A 16,131-nucleotide genomic window follows, 5' to 3' on the forward strand; every position below is an offset into this window, starting at 1 on the left:
TCAAGAAAGACTAGATTCTGGAATGATTACAGAGGTTTGCAAAATCACAAATGTCATTCCACACTTTAAGCAGGGAGGGAGGCAAAACTAATTATATGTCAGTTAAAATCACTTAATTGTTTGGCAAGATGTTGAAGTCTATTATTAAGGATGAGGCTTTGGGGTATTTGGAGGCACATGATAAAATAGATGGAAGTCAACATAGTTTCCTTAAGGGGAAATCTTGTGTAGCCACTTTGAGGAAATAACAGGCAGAATAGACAGTGGAGAATCAATGGAAACACAAAATGCTGGCAGAACTCAGCAGGCCAGACAGCATCCATGGGAAGTATCAATGGATTCTGTTTACATGGATTTTCAGAAGCCTTCGACAAGGTGCCATGCATGTGGCTGCTAAACAAGATTAGACCCATGGTATTACAGGGAAGATATTAATATAGATAGAAGATTGACAAACAGTGGAAATAAAGAAGGCCTTTTCTGGTTGGCTGCCATTGAGTAGTGTTGTTTCACAAAAGTTGGTGTTGGGTTCGCTACTTTACCTGTTATATGGTAATGATCTGGATGACAGAATTGATGGCTTTGTGGCCAAGTTTGTCGACAATACAAAGAGCGGTGGAGGAGCAAGTAGTGTTGAGGAGTCAGAGAGTCGAAGGACTTGCACAGATTAAGAGAATGAGAAAAGAAGTGGCAGATGGAATTACAGTGTAAAGAGGTGTATGTTCATGCATCTTGGTAGAAGGAATAAAGGCATTGACTATTTTCTAAAGAGGAAGCAGATTCAGAAATTGAAGAGGTAAAGTGATTTGGGAGACCTCATGCAGGAGTCCTAAAGGTTAACTTGCAGGTGGAGTCAGTAGCTAGGAATCCAAATCCAATTATTGGCATTCATTACAAAGAAGGACTAGAATATAAAAGCAAGGGTGTAACGCTGAGGCTTTACATGGTATTAGTCAGGTGACACTTGGAGCATTGTAAGCAGTTTTGGACTCTATGTAAGACATGGGAGCAGAAATAGGCTATTTGGATTATTGAGATTGCTCCATCATTCTATTAAGGCTGATTTATTATCCCTCGCAACCCCATTTTTCCCATAACCTTTGATGCCCTTACTAATCAAGAACCTATCAACCTCCACTTTAAACATATGCAGTGAGAGATATATCCAATGGCATTACAGGGGGTCCGGAGGAGGTGTACGAGAATGATCCTAGGAATGAAAGGGTTAACACTCGAGGGGTGCTTGATCACTCTGAGCCTGTATTTGTTGAAGTTTAGATGAATGAAGGGAATTTCATTGAAACTGACCAAAAATTGTAAGTTTAATGGTAGGAGATTCTAGGACCAATGGGCACAGCCTCAACATAGAAGGACATTAGGGCATTTCTTTAGAATAGAGATGAGGAGGAATTTCTTTCGCCTGAGGGTGGTGAATCTGTGGAATTCATTGCCACAGACGGCAGTGGAAGTAAAGTCTTTGGGTATATTTAAAGTGGAGTTTGATAGGTTCTTGATTAGTAAAGGGCATCAAGGGTTCCAGAGAGAAGACAGAGGACTGCAGTTGAGAGGCAAAATCAATCATTGATGATCAATTTGCAGAGAAAACTCAATGGGCCAAAATGGCCTAATTCAGCTCCTATGTCTTATGGTCTTAAAACTGGAAAAACTCATCTCTTCACTGTTCTTTGAAGTTCAGCATATGAATCAAAATTTGCATGTCCACTGTTGTTAATCTGGAAACCATGCAACATGAGTAGACTAGAATTTGTTGCAATGAACATCACAGGGGATTACCGGATTCTTATTTGAGAGTACACTAAGCACATGCAATATCCTGGCAACTGAACAAACAAACTGATCCCTAAGAGGCTTGTCAAATGGAGAAATTACTCTTTTTGGAGAATATACTATTGCTAAGCTATTATTAAATGTTGTTCAGGCATAGCGTGTGGATATTCTAATATGGCATACTAAAGACAGGTAGAATTTCTTTGCTCTTATTTACAGTAGTTAGAGATACAGGGGGACACGTCCTTCCAAACTCCGACAGCCAGATCTGTATTGGATCGCACTAATTGCAACACTGCCGTGGCATAGAATATGAGCTATACATTTGTTCAGGGCTCAATGTACACAAGCATAGAACCATAGAACATTACAGCACAGAAACAGGCCTTTTGGCCCTTCTTGGCTGTGCTGAACCATTTTTCTGCCTAGTCCCACTGACCTGGTTTGTGAGTTTTGTTTCTTTTGTGTGTGTGTGTGTGTGTGTGTGTGGGGGGGGGGGGGTGGGTGTTGATGTATGGTCTTTCTGTATTTCATGGCCATCTGGATAAGACAAATATCAGAGTTGTATTGTATATGCATACTTTGACAATAAACCTATAAGTCTTTCCCCTCTCACCGTGAGGATTCAATGAGAACTGGAAGGGCAACATATTCATCTTATTGATTTGATTTTACACACTTTTACAAGGCCACACCTCATTCTTCTGTGAGGACTCAAGCATGGAAGTGAAAGGTAAATGCAATTTATTGTGGTATAGGATTAAGGTGGCTCAGCTTTGGATTGTTTTCTCTGAAGCATTGGAGGCTGAGGGGAAACATGATAGATGTTTATAACATTATGAGAAGCACAGATAGCATGGAGAGCTAGAATCTTTTCCCTGGGATAGAAATATCAAACATAAGAGGTTGTAGCATTAAGGTGAAAGGGGAAAGTTTAAAGGGGATGTATGGGGCAAGCTTTTTTTTGTTTTAAAGAAAGTGGCTGGAACGTGCTGCCAAGTGTGATACAATGGATTCCGGTTCACTTGGACATTTCAGGACCAGTACATTTTGGCTTAATTAGGCAGTTTCCCCAATTAGCTGAAATTTCATGGAAATAGTTAATAAGGTATAAAAAAAGACTAACTGTGTAAAAAATTATGTATTTCAATGAAATACAGAACAAATTAGAACACTACCAATGCTACTACCTTACTGTAAAACTGTGAATTACGTAGTTCCTAATACTTATCAACAGAGGAATTCATCTGCTTCGCATTCCTTTGACTGTAAATGAACAAAATCAGTGCAGACATTTAGTGCAGACAATGATCTGTCTTTATACAATGCTTTTGATGATTGTATCCTGCCAATTCTCACTTTGATTGTAACATTCAAGATGTTAGCTTCAAACAGAATCTACCAACAATCCAAAAGCTTCAAATTCTTTGCAGTCTCTAACTTGCTGAAGTGCACAATCATTTCATTTTCACTCCTGGCTGTTTCTGGCATCTCAAACCCTGAATACTTGAAATGACAGTGACAAAATGGTCTTAATTGTGGTAAGGCAATTCTAAATTGTCTTACTTATTTCTTGTCAACTATCAGTAACAAAAATAACTGCTTTTTGAACACAAACACACAGAACTGGTGCTATTTAAAGACACTTCGCTCGAAGCATGGTGTTGTGTCTAATGCCTACGCAGGTGCATGCGACTAATGCTAGTTAGAAACTGTTTGACAATAGTCTCCTGTCCCAATTAAGGGGCATAGTGTCCCAAATAAACAGAGGGAATCCCAGTAATTTTCTCAATTTTTTTTGTTCTTTAAGAGTTATCTCTAATGCCCCTGCCCCAATTAACCAGAATCCACTACAGTGGAAAGGTAATTGTGGTTTTCAAAATGCTTTGAGAGAGGCACATGAATACACAAGGAATGGAAGGATATGAACCATAAGAGTGCAGAAAGAATTAGTTTAATTTGCCATCATGTTTGGCACAGACATTGTGGGCTGAAAGGCCTGTTCCTGTGCTGTACTGTTCAATGTAGAAGAGACGCGATTGAAAGACCTGACAGGGTTAAAGCGAGTGAACAGTATATGACAGTTAGAAATAATAGTCTCCTCGGGAGCTAGAGGTCATTCTTGGAGATAATCCCCAATTAACGCTGCAGCTGGTAAACAGAAACATCTGCCAACATTAGCTGTCTTTTCTCATTAGTACCCCAATCTAGAAGCTTGTTTGATATTCATTAATGACACTGACCTACGTCACACTTGGTGCACTTTAATAACAACCATAAACATTTTACGATGTAAAAAGCTTAGTAATAGTTTATTTTAATTTCTGTAAAGCAGATGTGTACATACACTTAATATAGATTGTTTAGCATTTAAAGTTATTAGTCATTGGATGATGATTAATAATTTTAAGTGTCGCAACGGAGGAAGGAATCAGCTCTGTTCTCTCCTAAAAAAACCCCAATTTCTTTTGTACAAAAGTATGAATTATATAAATTATCTATCATTTGAATAAATGAATGTAAGTTAAAAATGTGACTAAATGGGAAGTTGTTGTTCACCAAAACTTGTAGAAAAAATCGAATAAACCCACTTTTAATGACTAGGAGACAAAGAGCAGTGGAAGCTCCTGCAATATTCCCCATCTAACATGAAGGAATGGTTGGATGATGCCAGTGCCTGATTAGTATATTTATACTTGTAGGTTTGTAGCCTTTTGCTCAGGGGAATTAGAAAGTAGTCTAACGTCATCAACATACATAAAATACGCAGATTTTACATCCAGAAATTCCTGTTATAAACTCTGTGGTGACCTACATATACTTGTCTGGACACGCCCCCCCTCCCCCCCCACTGACTGCTCCTGTGGCTCTTCCCACAGACCCCGGTATAAAGGCGATTAGAGTTACAGACCCTTCCTCAGTCTCCAGGATGTTGTATGATGGTCACTTGCTGCTTGTGCTTTCTTCCAGCCAATAAAAACCTACCTGAACCCACGTCTCAGAGTTATTGATGGTGCATCAAACTCCACAGAATTAACAGCTATGATCCTATCGGAAGGAATCAATGAGTTGCAACCAACGGAAGCTTCAACTTTCTATGAACTAGTTTCTCTGTAAAACTGAAATTGCTGATGTGGCTTGCTACTGAATTTTAAAAATGTGTAAAAATCCATGAAGTTACAAATGAGCAACCTCTTTGGAGCTTAGAAACTTGTTTTTACCTGTTTTGATTAGCATTCCCTCAGTTTAGCTGCTAAAAAGTTCCATGGTTTTTAAAATTTACAGTTTTCAAGGTCTTTTACTAAGTATTCAACATTTATCTCAATCTATATGTGACAAAGTTTTTTCTTCATTCCCAGTTCTATTTTAAAACTTAGTTATGACTCAAGCCATTTGTTTCTTGCTTTATTTACTGCATCTGTTGGAATTCTATAATCTGAATAACTGCTCAACCAGCTTGATAATATCACTGTAGTTTGAAACCTTCAATCCCTCAGTGGCCTGGTTACCACTGATGCATAGAAAGGGGAAATCCAGGCCATGCTTCTTCGAGGCTGGCTGTGGATCTTGCCATTTTAGCACTGATTGCAAGGTCTAGACGGTCATTTTAGAAGTTAAACAACAGTTCCAAAGCCCTTCTCAATATAACCCTCCGGGTGCTGTTCTAAAAGGCTTCATGGAAGTTTAGCACAACAATTCAGAACAACATTGCAGAAACTAAACAGCACAATGTCAAGTGATGAATATTGCACCATATCAGAATCAGGTTTATTATCACCGGTATGTGACATGAAATTTTGTTAACTTAGCAGCAGCAGTTCAATGCAAGGCATAATCTGGGGGGGGGGGGGGAAAGAGAGAGAGAGAGTGAGAGAGAGAGAGAAATAATAAATAAAATAAAACAAAATAAATAAACAAGTAAATCAATTATGTATCTTGAATAGATTATTAAAATATGTAAAAATAGAAATACTGTATATTAAAAAAGTGAGGTAGTGTTCAAAGCTTCAAAGTCCATTTAGGAATTGGATGGCAGAGGGGAAGAAGCTGTTCCTGAATTGCTGAGTGTGTGCCTTAAGTCTTCTGTATCTCCGACCTGATGGTAACAGTGAGAAAAGGGCATCTCCTTTCCTATCGATCCTACTGTGAAGCCAGTCCAGAAATACTTTGTTTTCATGAGACTCAATGTGTTATCGTGAACAGTACTGTGTACAAATTTATAAATAAACAACATGGAATTTAGGAATGGAATAGCAAATCTCTGTCAGAAAATGTAACCTTGCAGACAGCTTCTGCCTGCACATCATCCCTATCACTTCAAACCCTGCAGATTCATGTACCAAAAGAACATCTTTTAAACACTGTTATCATATCTGCTTCCACCACGTCCCCTGGCAGCCCATTCTAGTACTTATCACTCCTTGTGTAAAAGTTTTGTCCTGCATATTTTATAGAACATAAAACAGTGAAACATATCTCTTTTAAACTTTACCCTTAAACACATGGCTTTTAGTACTTGACGTTTCTACCATGTTACTTGTCACATGGATATTGGAAGATTCTGTGTGTCCAGCCTTTATATGCCTCTCATAGTTTTATATACTTTTATCAAGCCTATATGCCCAAACTAATATTGCATTTAATTCAACAGCACCAATCATTAACATTTGATTAAAATTCTGTGCATTTCTGTAATTTGACATATGCAGATTTCCATTCTATATTGCATTTTCTAAGTGTAGCACACACCCAACCTTGTTCTTAACATTCATCACGGAGAATAGAACATTCCCTTTCTAATGTGGAAACCTTTAATTCTGTGCCAGATCCTGGTACAGAACTGAAATGAAGTTGGGAAACTGACCCTGGAATGACTCGCAGGTATAAACCCACGTTCAGCCTTTCCTTGCGAATATATCAATACAGTGACAAGTAAAGACGTTTCTGATCCTAAAAAACAGTTCTCTGATAGGAGCAGGCATCAACTGAAACACTGATAAACAAACAGGCATTAAAAGCTGTATTATAGTAACAGGTATTAATTCTGATTGTCACTCAGTATATACATAGCAAACCTGCTTTGTAAAATGTTCATTTCTTGCAGAATCATATCACTTACATATCAACCTTGATAATATTTAAAACCTTACAATGTCTTCACTTACTGTGTGAGTATAACTCCGTTTGAATAAACCAGATAAGGCGCTCCACTGCTGTACAATTTTTTCCTACGCAAAGCAGATAACACAGAATGGAGTTAATGGAGCTGTGAGCAGAGAGAAAAGAAAACAAGGAAGTAAATGTCTTCAGGAAATAAAAGAAAATACTACTGCCTTGGATTAACCCTTGGAAGTCTGTTCTCAGAAAATACCTTTTGGCTTTCAATGTCTCTTATGTGAATAGGGGAAGTGAAAGGAAGCGGGGAGAGGAAGAGTGGATGGGGGTGTTGTTATGAGGACCAAGTAGTGAGGAGAGAGGGGGCAAAAGGAGAGGGGTAAAAGGCAGCAGAGGGGAGAGAAGAAGAAGGGATCAGAGAGCAGCAAGATGGGAGGAGATCATGAAAGCAAAGAGCAAGGAGGGAGGGTAGAGGAGAGGAGAGAGTGGAGGGTACGGGCAAAGGATAAACGTGGGGAGGAGACACGGGAGGCAAAGGGGAGGAGAGGGGAAAGTAGGAGGGAGAGGTGAGGGGGGATGAGTGGTAGGGAGAGGACAGGGGAGAGGGTGGAAGACACGACAGGTAAGGAAGTGAGTTGTGATGGAGGGCAAAGGGAGTAGATCAGATGAGCAAAGGATGCAGAAATGAGCTAGATTAGGGGAAGGAAGAGCTGGCGAGGGACTGCTGGACATAGGGAAGGGTAAAGGTTCAGAGAGTGAAGTCGTGAAAGAGAGGGAACAGGAAATGAGAGAATGTTGGGAAGAGGAAGGGGGTAGGAGAGGTGGAGTGGGGCTAAATAGTGGTGGAGTAAAATATGAGGAGGTGTGACAGGATGAAGGAGTGAATAATGGAGAGAGAGAGAGGAGGATTGGAATGGGAGCTCTGGAGGGGTAAGTGTGGAAAGAAGCAGGGGCAGGTGGAAGGAGAGGGGCAGTGGTAGTGGATGATGCTGAGGGAAGAGGTAAGGATTTGGAAAGTGAGCAGGATGGTAGAGGAAGTGGAAATAGGAGAGGAAAGTGGTGAAGAAGGAATGGCAGGAGAAAGCACTCTCCATTCCCAACTGCCTTCCTCCCTCTCTCACTCCTTTTTCTTCACCTCTTCCATCTGCTTACCTCCCAAGATTAACATTGTACTCTTTCTTTCTTTCTCCTTGCCCTTGTTTTCCACTCCACCCACAACCCTTCTCCCTCCCTTGCCACTTACTCTTCCTATCTACCCTCCCTTCACCCTTCATTGCTTATGATTTAAATTTAAAATGGTCTGATTTACTGAATTGTAGAGATATTATATTTGCCAGAAATGATTCCTCACCCCAAGCTTCCACTGCCAGATATCGTAGTATCCTCCAGCACCAAAGTGAGCTCTATGGCTCTCAACATCTATTCATAGGCTTCCTAATTCTTCTCAAACACAACAACTACCTCTGATTCCAGCAGCTCCTCTGTCAACACATTCCAGAAATTTCCCACTCTTTGTGTAAAAAATTTCCCCTTGGAACCCCTTTAAAATTCCTTCTTTTAATTTTAATACCCTGCCTGGGAAAAAGATTCTGACCATCCATCCTATCAGTGCCTCTCTTCATTTTATGCACTTCTGTGGGGTCATCAGTCCAGAGAAGAAGAACCCAGCCCATCCAATCTCTCCTCATGACTATGGTCCTCCAATCTAGGCAACATCGTGTTGAATCTCCTCTGCACTCCCTCCTGAAGAACCACATCCTTCCTCTGGTGTGGTCACCGGAATTATACACATTACTTCAAAAGCAGTCTGCTTGGTGTTTTCCAAGGTTGCAATATAATGTCTCAACTCTTACATGGGTTCTTAATCAATGGGGAGAAAAAATAAAATATTCAATGAAAAACGGAAAAATCCTTAATATTCTTTCGCCTCTCCTCAATGAAGCAGATCTCTTCAATGACACATCTGAAACTACACTTGTGATTTACTTTAATCAATATTACAGTTTTGGAACCCAGAATACAGAGAGGAAAGGGACATTTAGCCCACAATGTTGTGCTGAACTAATTGAATTGGTAATGAAATGCCCCACTAAACTAATCCCTTCTCCTTACACAATGTCCATATCCTTCATGTACCTGTCTCTATTGTGTTTGCCTCCACACTGCCCAGGCAGTGCATTCCAGGCACCTGCCACTCTAAAAGTGAAAAAAAAAACTTTCCCTGGACATCTCCTTTCAAATTATCAGCTCTCATCTTAAATGCAAGCCCTCTGTATTACACATTTCCACCCTGAAAAAAAGGTACTGGTCGTCTACTCTACGCCCCTCATAATTGTATAAAGTTGTTAACATTTCCCTCCTCAGCCTCTGCTACTCCAGAGAAAACACTCAATTTATCCAGTCTCTCCTCATAGCATGTGCCCTTTAGTCCAGGCAGCACCCTGATAAACCTCTTTTTGCTCCCTCTCCAAAGCCTCAATAGCCTTCTTATCATGGGGCAACCAGAAATGAATGCAACACAAATGCGAGCAATCTAATTTCCTGACTCTGGGCCTCAGTTCCTCAACAAAGAAAGGCAAGCATGCCTTCTACATGTCATTTACATAAGATAACAAGCTGAACCTAAACAGCAAGTATTCATACAGAAGATTTTTTAAAAAATCTGATAACAGGTGCAATTGTACATGGTCACACCTTGATTCCGTTGAACAGACATGCTGGAAATAACGCGTACAAACCATTCAAATTCATTACTATAGTGATAATTTTTGAGAAGAAGCCTCCTAGAACAAGATAAGAGCGGGTACAAATTACCTTCCTACCAAGGCCAATCCTTGTTAAGTTATCTTACAGTAACACCATATGTTCATCAACAATAAATTGTAGATAGAACAATCCACTCCAAGACCTTTTACAAAAATCAGGCATTTCTAAACATTTTCATTTAAACCATTTATAAATCACCCACGTGGATTTACAAAATAAAATACATCCTTTTTTATGGTTTAACTAATAATCCTTCTTACCATACCTAATGATGTAGACTGTTGCCAGAAATCAAAGGCTGTTGGAAACCCTGCTGGGAAACTGCAGTCCCCGCACAGTGCTGGCAGTCTATCTGTTACACCTCTGTGCAGCTCATGTAAATGTATTATAGGCCAGACATTGCTCAAGACTGCCTATTTTGTCTGAGATTTTGTTTACCTTTCTGTCTGAATCAACAGGAAACTATGTGCATTTTTATCTTTGCATGAATATGAATTCCCTATGATTTTCCTTGCTACAATTTAACCCAATCAGTATCCAGTCTGCTGTGTCAATAATCCTTCCTATTTTAAATTCTTATATTTTTCCCCTTTCTTTTTGAAGCTTTTCCTGTTTTCCCACCTTAACACAAAGGTAATACTAAATAGGTCATGCAGTCAGACCCAAAGTTAGAGCAGGAGATGAGGAAAGCTCACTCAAACTTTTTTCCCCTCTAGACCAGAGGCTCCCATCCTTTTTTATGCCATGGACCAATATCATTAAGCAAAGCGATCTTGCTCTCTTCATGAGAATGAGGGGAGATCTTATAGAAACATATAAGATTATGAAAGGGATAGATAAGATAGAGGCAGGAAAGTTGTTTCTACTGGTAGGTGAGACTAGAACTAGGGGGCATAACTTCAAGATTCGGGGGAGTAGATTTAGTATGGAGATGAGGAGGAACTGCTTTTCTCAGAGTCAGTGGTAAATCTATGGATTCTCTGCCTAGTGTAGCAGTGGAGACTTCCTCAGTTAAGTATGTTTAAGATAAGGTTGATTAGATTTTTGCATAGTTGGGTGAATTAAGGATTATGGAGAAAAGGCAGGTAGGTGGAGATGAGTCCATGGTCAGATCAACCATGATCTTATTGAATGGTGGAGCAGGCTCGATGGGCCAGATGGCCTACTCCTGCTCCTATTTCTTTTGTTCTTATGTCTGTGGACCATAGGTTGTGAAGCCCTGCTCCAGACTAAATCCTCTGCTACCTCCACCCATCCTTTCCTGTAGATTTAAACGAATAGTTCTCTCACATTTCCAGTCCTGATGTTAAGTAGACAACCTGAATGGTTGATTATTCTTCTCTCCAAGGATGCTGCCTGTTTTTTTGTTCAGATTTCCAAAATCTGTCAATAATTTCATGATTGGATCTTTACTGGTGTTTGCCTGAGACCTGGCAACTTTTGAGACACTCATGATGTTCTCTTATCCTGGAAGCGATGACATATTGAAATATGAATTTTACTCATAAAGCCACCTCTCTCATATAGCAGGAACACTTAATAAGTGAAAAAACAAGAATAATTTGCATTTATATCACATACTTATTATATAGAATACTCTAGAGTATATTTGCTTACAGCAAAGAAGGCCATTATGGCCCAACAAATCTATGCTAAATCACAGAATGATGCCATTTCCCCACTAACTTTTCATGGAGCCCATTCTCCCCACATTTATATCAACTCCCCACCACTCACTACACACCAGGGAAATTTGAAATGGTTTACTAACTTGTGCTTCTTTATGAAATGGGAGCAAAGTGGTCACTCTATCTGTGAGGCAAGACACTCTACCCGTTGCACACTGTGCTGACCAATTCAAAATAATCACAATCAAAGTAACTTCATAAAAGGGGAAACCACAGATAATCATTGAGACAAAAAGGGAGATAATGAAGGTCTTAATCAAATTTGGAAGTTTTAGGTCTCAAGATAGGCTTGGGCAGTGGAGATACTTAGAGATTAAGCCAAGAGCTTGGGACCCAGCTGAGTTATCAATGGTGGTTGGGACAAGGAGTATACACACAAAATATCTTTGGCGGAAGAGCTAGGTTCTTGACCATTTCCTAGAAAAATAAATTCATGGTCTACCGGTGATGAGATTTTGTAAGGTTAAGTGCAGCAGCCATGCCAAAGCTGCATCTAGACAATCCAAATCTACTGGAAGGACAACAGTGCCAATATTTTTTCCCTGAATGCTCTGCATTGAGTTTTTAATTCTGTTCATTCAGTTTAAAGTGCATTGTTCACATAGATAAAGTGCATTGTTCACACGTGGATACCACCATAAAAGATTATGAGAAAGACAGAGGAAATACTATAAGAATGATATTAAAGCTCTTTTAAAAGGTGACATCCTTACCAAGTTGAGGGAATCCCTGTCTAAACACTGCCGAAAATAGAGGACCACCTAAGAACTCTGAGTATCTTTATCAGGAACATTCAGCAGTCCAGCAACACCAATAGGAAGTGACTACCGGCCCCCATGTTACTTTACTAGCCCCATTCTGTCAGGCATCTTCAGCCCCATCTGTAGCAGTCTACATTGGCCTTATCAGCCAACTAACATCCTACAGGACTCTTGTGGAAGCAGGTCATCTCCCACCTGAGAAACAGCTTAAAAGGTGGTATCTTAATTAATAGGGCCCTTGAGGCAGGTCCTATAATGTGTGGAGTATTTTTAATTCACTCATAACATTCCTCACCACCCAGGACATGCTCTCTTCTCACAGCTGCCATCGGGTAGAAGGTACAGAGCCTCAGGACTTGCACCACCAGGTTCAGGAACAGTTACTACCCCCAAACATCAGGCTCTAGAACAAAGGGGATAACTTCACTCAACTTCTATTTTAGGTACAATTCTATAGATTTGTTGAGTAAGCCCACAAGGAAGTGAATCTCAGGGCTGTATATGGTGATGTATACGTACTATGATAATAAAATTAACTTCCAAGTTTTGAACTTTGAACTTCAATGTCAGGAAGAGGTGCAGTAATTTAACTTCATTTGCTTTAAGAGGAGCATATGTACATTTTTTTTTGCGTATGATACAAATGTGTATGCATTTACACCCATAACCTAACTCTGTTCAAAATGTTTTGAATGATTTTTTTTTTCAGAAGGATGTAAGGTGGTAGATGGGGAAGAGGCTATACTTCTACACCTTGACCATATTTCTGTCAGTTGTCAAAGAATTAAGGAAAGATTGCATCAAAATGCTAATTGCATACTGGAAATATGAAGGAAAAGCTCATATTTAATTTAGAGTATATGAAGAAAGAATAGGGATTGGACTTGAGACATATATTTAGCTATTATCATACTGAGTGGTGGACAAGACTCAGTGGGCTATATGATTGCTAGTTATATTTCCTATATCCTAAAACTAATCACACAGAAGCTGCATTTGCTGTTATGGTTTTGTTATTTTGAGGACTTACTGTTAACGATAATAAGACAAATATGATTTGCTGTAGACAAGGATGGTTCAACTGTGCACACAAGCAACTTCAAGTTTGTTTACTGGGGTTTGAACTTGTTCTTGTGCAGCAAATGTGCTCATATTGAGATCTGTACCCCCCCACCCCCGGAGGCTAACGGATTCCATGGAGTCTGTAAGACCATCCATTTTCTGGAGTTATATTTTCCTATGATTGTTTACCTACTGGCACCTATTCAATTGATTATCAATATTTGAACTGAAGGATACAAATAAAAATTGTTTTCTGGAACAATAAGCTGTGCCTCCTTGTATCAAATTAATTTGGAGCTACAGTAAGTAAAATGAGCCTATTGATAAGAATTGTCACTTTTTGCTACAAATTTGCAGGATGATCAACATTAACATTATTTGGGAAAGTTATACATTAGAGAAAGTAAAAAGCTCTCTGAAAGTCAAATTTCCTAAGACTCAAAGAAATTTGCAGAAACTTGATAGAAATCCAGGGGTTAACTTGATTTTCAATAGCACCATTCTAATAGTTTTTTAAAGAGTTGTGTGTATGTATTCCCAGCTGCAAGGTCTCAAATGGTCCCAAAGTATGATATCAAAGCTTCTTTAAAAAATTATATTTATAATTGAAAGAACTTAAAGAAAACATGGAAGATCCGAACATGCATTACAAATAAATAAAATATATTTTATATTCCTTTCAATTACAATGAACAGACTTTCTACTTTATTATTTTAATTGTCTATTTAGATCAGGGGTTCCCAACCTCTTTTTATGCCACAAACCCCTACCATTAATTAGAATCAGAATCAGATTTAATATCACTAGCATATGTCATGAAATTTGTTAACTTTACGGAAGCATTAGAGTGAAATACATGATAAATAAAATGTAGAGAAAAAATAAGTTACATTAAGTATATATACATACGTCTATTAAGTAGTTAGGTTAAAATAAGCAGTGCTAAATAACAAATAAAAAAATAGTGAGGTAGCTTTCAGGATTCAGTATCCATTTAGGAATTGGAAGGCAGATAGGAAGAGCTATTCCTGAATTGCTGAGTGTGTGCCTTCAGGCTTCTGTACCTCCTTCCTGACAGAAGGGGGCATGTCCTGGATGGTGGGATCCTGAATGATGGATGCCAAACTTCCTAAGGCACCGTTCCTTGAAGATGTATTGGATACTATGGTCTATGGAGCCCAGGTTGGGAACCCCTGATCCAGATTAAGCTAAAGTAGAATAGGCAGATTTCTTAAAGATGACTGCATTGTATAAATGGTCTTGCCTTGGTCTCAAGCTTGATCAAGTGGCATTTTAATGTACAGATTGTTCCTATCCAGTGTAAAAATAATGGATTAGGAAAAACTTGTGGTGATTTCCTTGCTTTCTGAAACAATGCAGTTAACTGCACTTGTAAGTTTTTTTTGAGTGTGAAATTTGATAGTTCTGCAAAATGAAACATCTACTTTCTTTGATGGACTCCATTAACTCTCACATGACAGGCAAACATGATGCCTTTGACATTATGTAAAGGTTTTTGCGTGGAAGCCACACAACTTCAGATGTGAGTTGTCAATAATTGCAAGAGTGATATGATTTGCTGCACCTAGTAACAGCTCGGTTTTACAAGCCTATAATTTCATGTCTTGTTTACCGCAATTTGACCTTGCCCCTGCACAGCAACGGATCTCAAATTGAGATCCGTGAGTCCCAAGAGGTTTGCAAATGGATTCAGGAGGTCTGGAGGGTCATCCATTTTTGAACTTCATTTTCCTGCTCATATTTACTTACAGGCACCTTATTTCTTCTGGTCAAAGTTAATTAACGATATAGTGCCTCAAATCAGTGCTATAGCAGAGAGAGGTCCAGTTCCTGCGTGTGCTGATGCAGGGTATAAAACAGGATTTGGAGAGTACAATGCCTCATATCATTAAGCATCAATCCCAAGATGGGATAAGGACATTGTCATTAATGATTGCACCAAGGGACACCAAGATGCTTAAGAATAAGAATCAAGTTTATTGTCACTGACATTATCTGTGAAATTTGTTGTTTTGTGGCAGCAGTACAGTGCAGGCATAACAAATTACTATAAGTTACAATAAAACATAAATAGATAAATACTACATTGACTGGCCTTACCTCAAATAATAATGAGGCAGTCTACAGAAAAGAAGTCATCACCCTGACACAGTGGTGTCAAGAAAACAACCTGTCCCTTAATGTCGCAAAAACAAAGGAGTTGGTTGTGGACTGCAGGAGGAATGGAGACAGGCTAACCCCTATTGATATCAATGGATTTGGGGTTGAGAGGGTGAACAGCTTTAAGTTCCTCGGCATAAACATCACCGAGGATCTCACGTGGTCTGTACACACCAGCTGTGTAGTGAAAAAAGCACAACAGCGCCTCTTTCACCTCAGACGGTTGAGTAAGTTTGGTGTGGGTCCCCAAATTCTAAGAACTTTCTACAGGGGCACAATTGAGAGCATCCTGACTGGCTGCATCACTGCCTGGTATGGGAACTGTACTTCCCTCAATCGCAGAGAGTGGTACAGAGAGCCCAGCACATCTTTGGTGTGAACTTCCCATTATCCAGGACATTTACAAAGACAGGCGTGAGAAAAGGGCCCGAAGGATCATTGGGGACCCTAGTCACCCCAACCACAAACTGTTGCAGCTGCTATCACCCGGGAAATGGTATCACAGCATAAAAGCCAGAACCAACAGGCTCTGGGCCAACTTCTTCCACCAAGCCATCGGACTGATTAACTCACACTGATACAATTGTACTTCTGTTATATTGACTGTCCTGTTGTACATACTGTTTATTATAAATTGCACATGGTGCATTTAGATGGAGATGTAACATGAAGAGTTTTACTTCTCACGTATGTGAAGGGTGGAAGCATAAGGTCAATTCAATACTGAAAAAGAGGAAAAGTGAGGTGATATTCACGGACCATTCATAAA

The 16,131-nt window shown here is 39.4% G+C and overlaps 1 protein-coding gene across 3 annotated transcripts in view; it reads right to left on the bottom strand.

The window, feature by feature from the left end:
- card14 (caspase recruitment domain family, member 14) overlaps positions 1 to 9,953 on the bottom strand; it is a 73,030-nt gene extending 63,077 nt beyond the window's left edge. For 2 of the 3 annotated variants that reach the window (XM_059948504.1, XM_059948505.1), the window contains exon 1: positions 6,954 to 7,082. The gene's annotated coding sequence lies outside the window, so the exon portion shown is untranslated. Of the gene's footprint in view, positions 1 to 6,953; positions 7,083 to 9,934 lie in introns of those variants that run through there. The other variant, XM_059948503.1, reaches the window with a different exon arrangement.
- Positions 9,954 to 16,131: the final 6,178 nt, after the last annotated feature.

Source organism: Hypanus sabinus, chromosome 23, assembly GCF_030144855.1.
Source record: "Hypanus sabinus isolate sHypSab1 chromosome 23, sHypSab1.hap1, whole genome shotgun sequence".
In the NCBI taxonomy this organism is placed as follows: domain Eukaryota; kingdom Metazoa; phylum Chordata; class Chondrichthyes; order Myliobatiformes; family Dasyatidae; genus Hypanus; species Hypanus sabinus.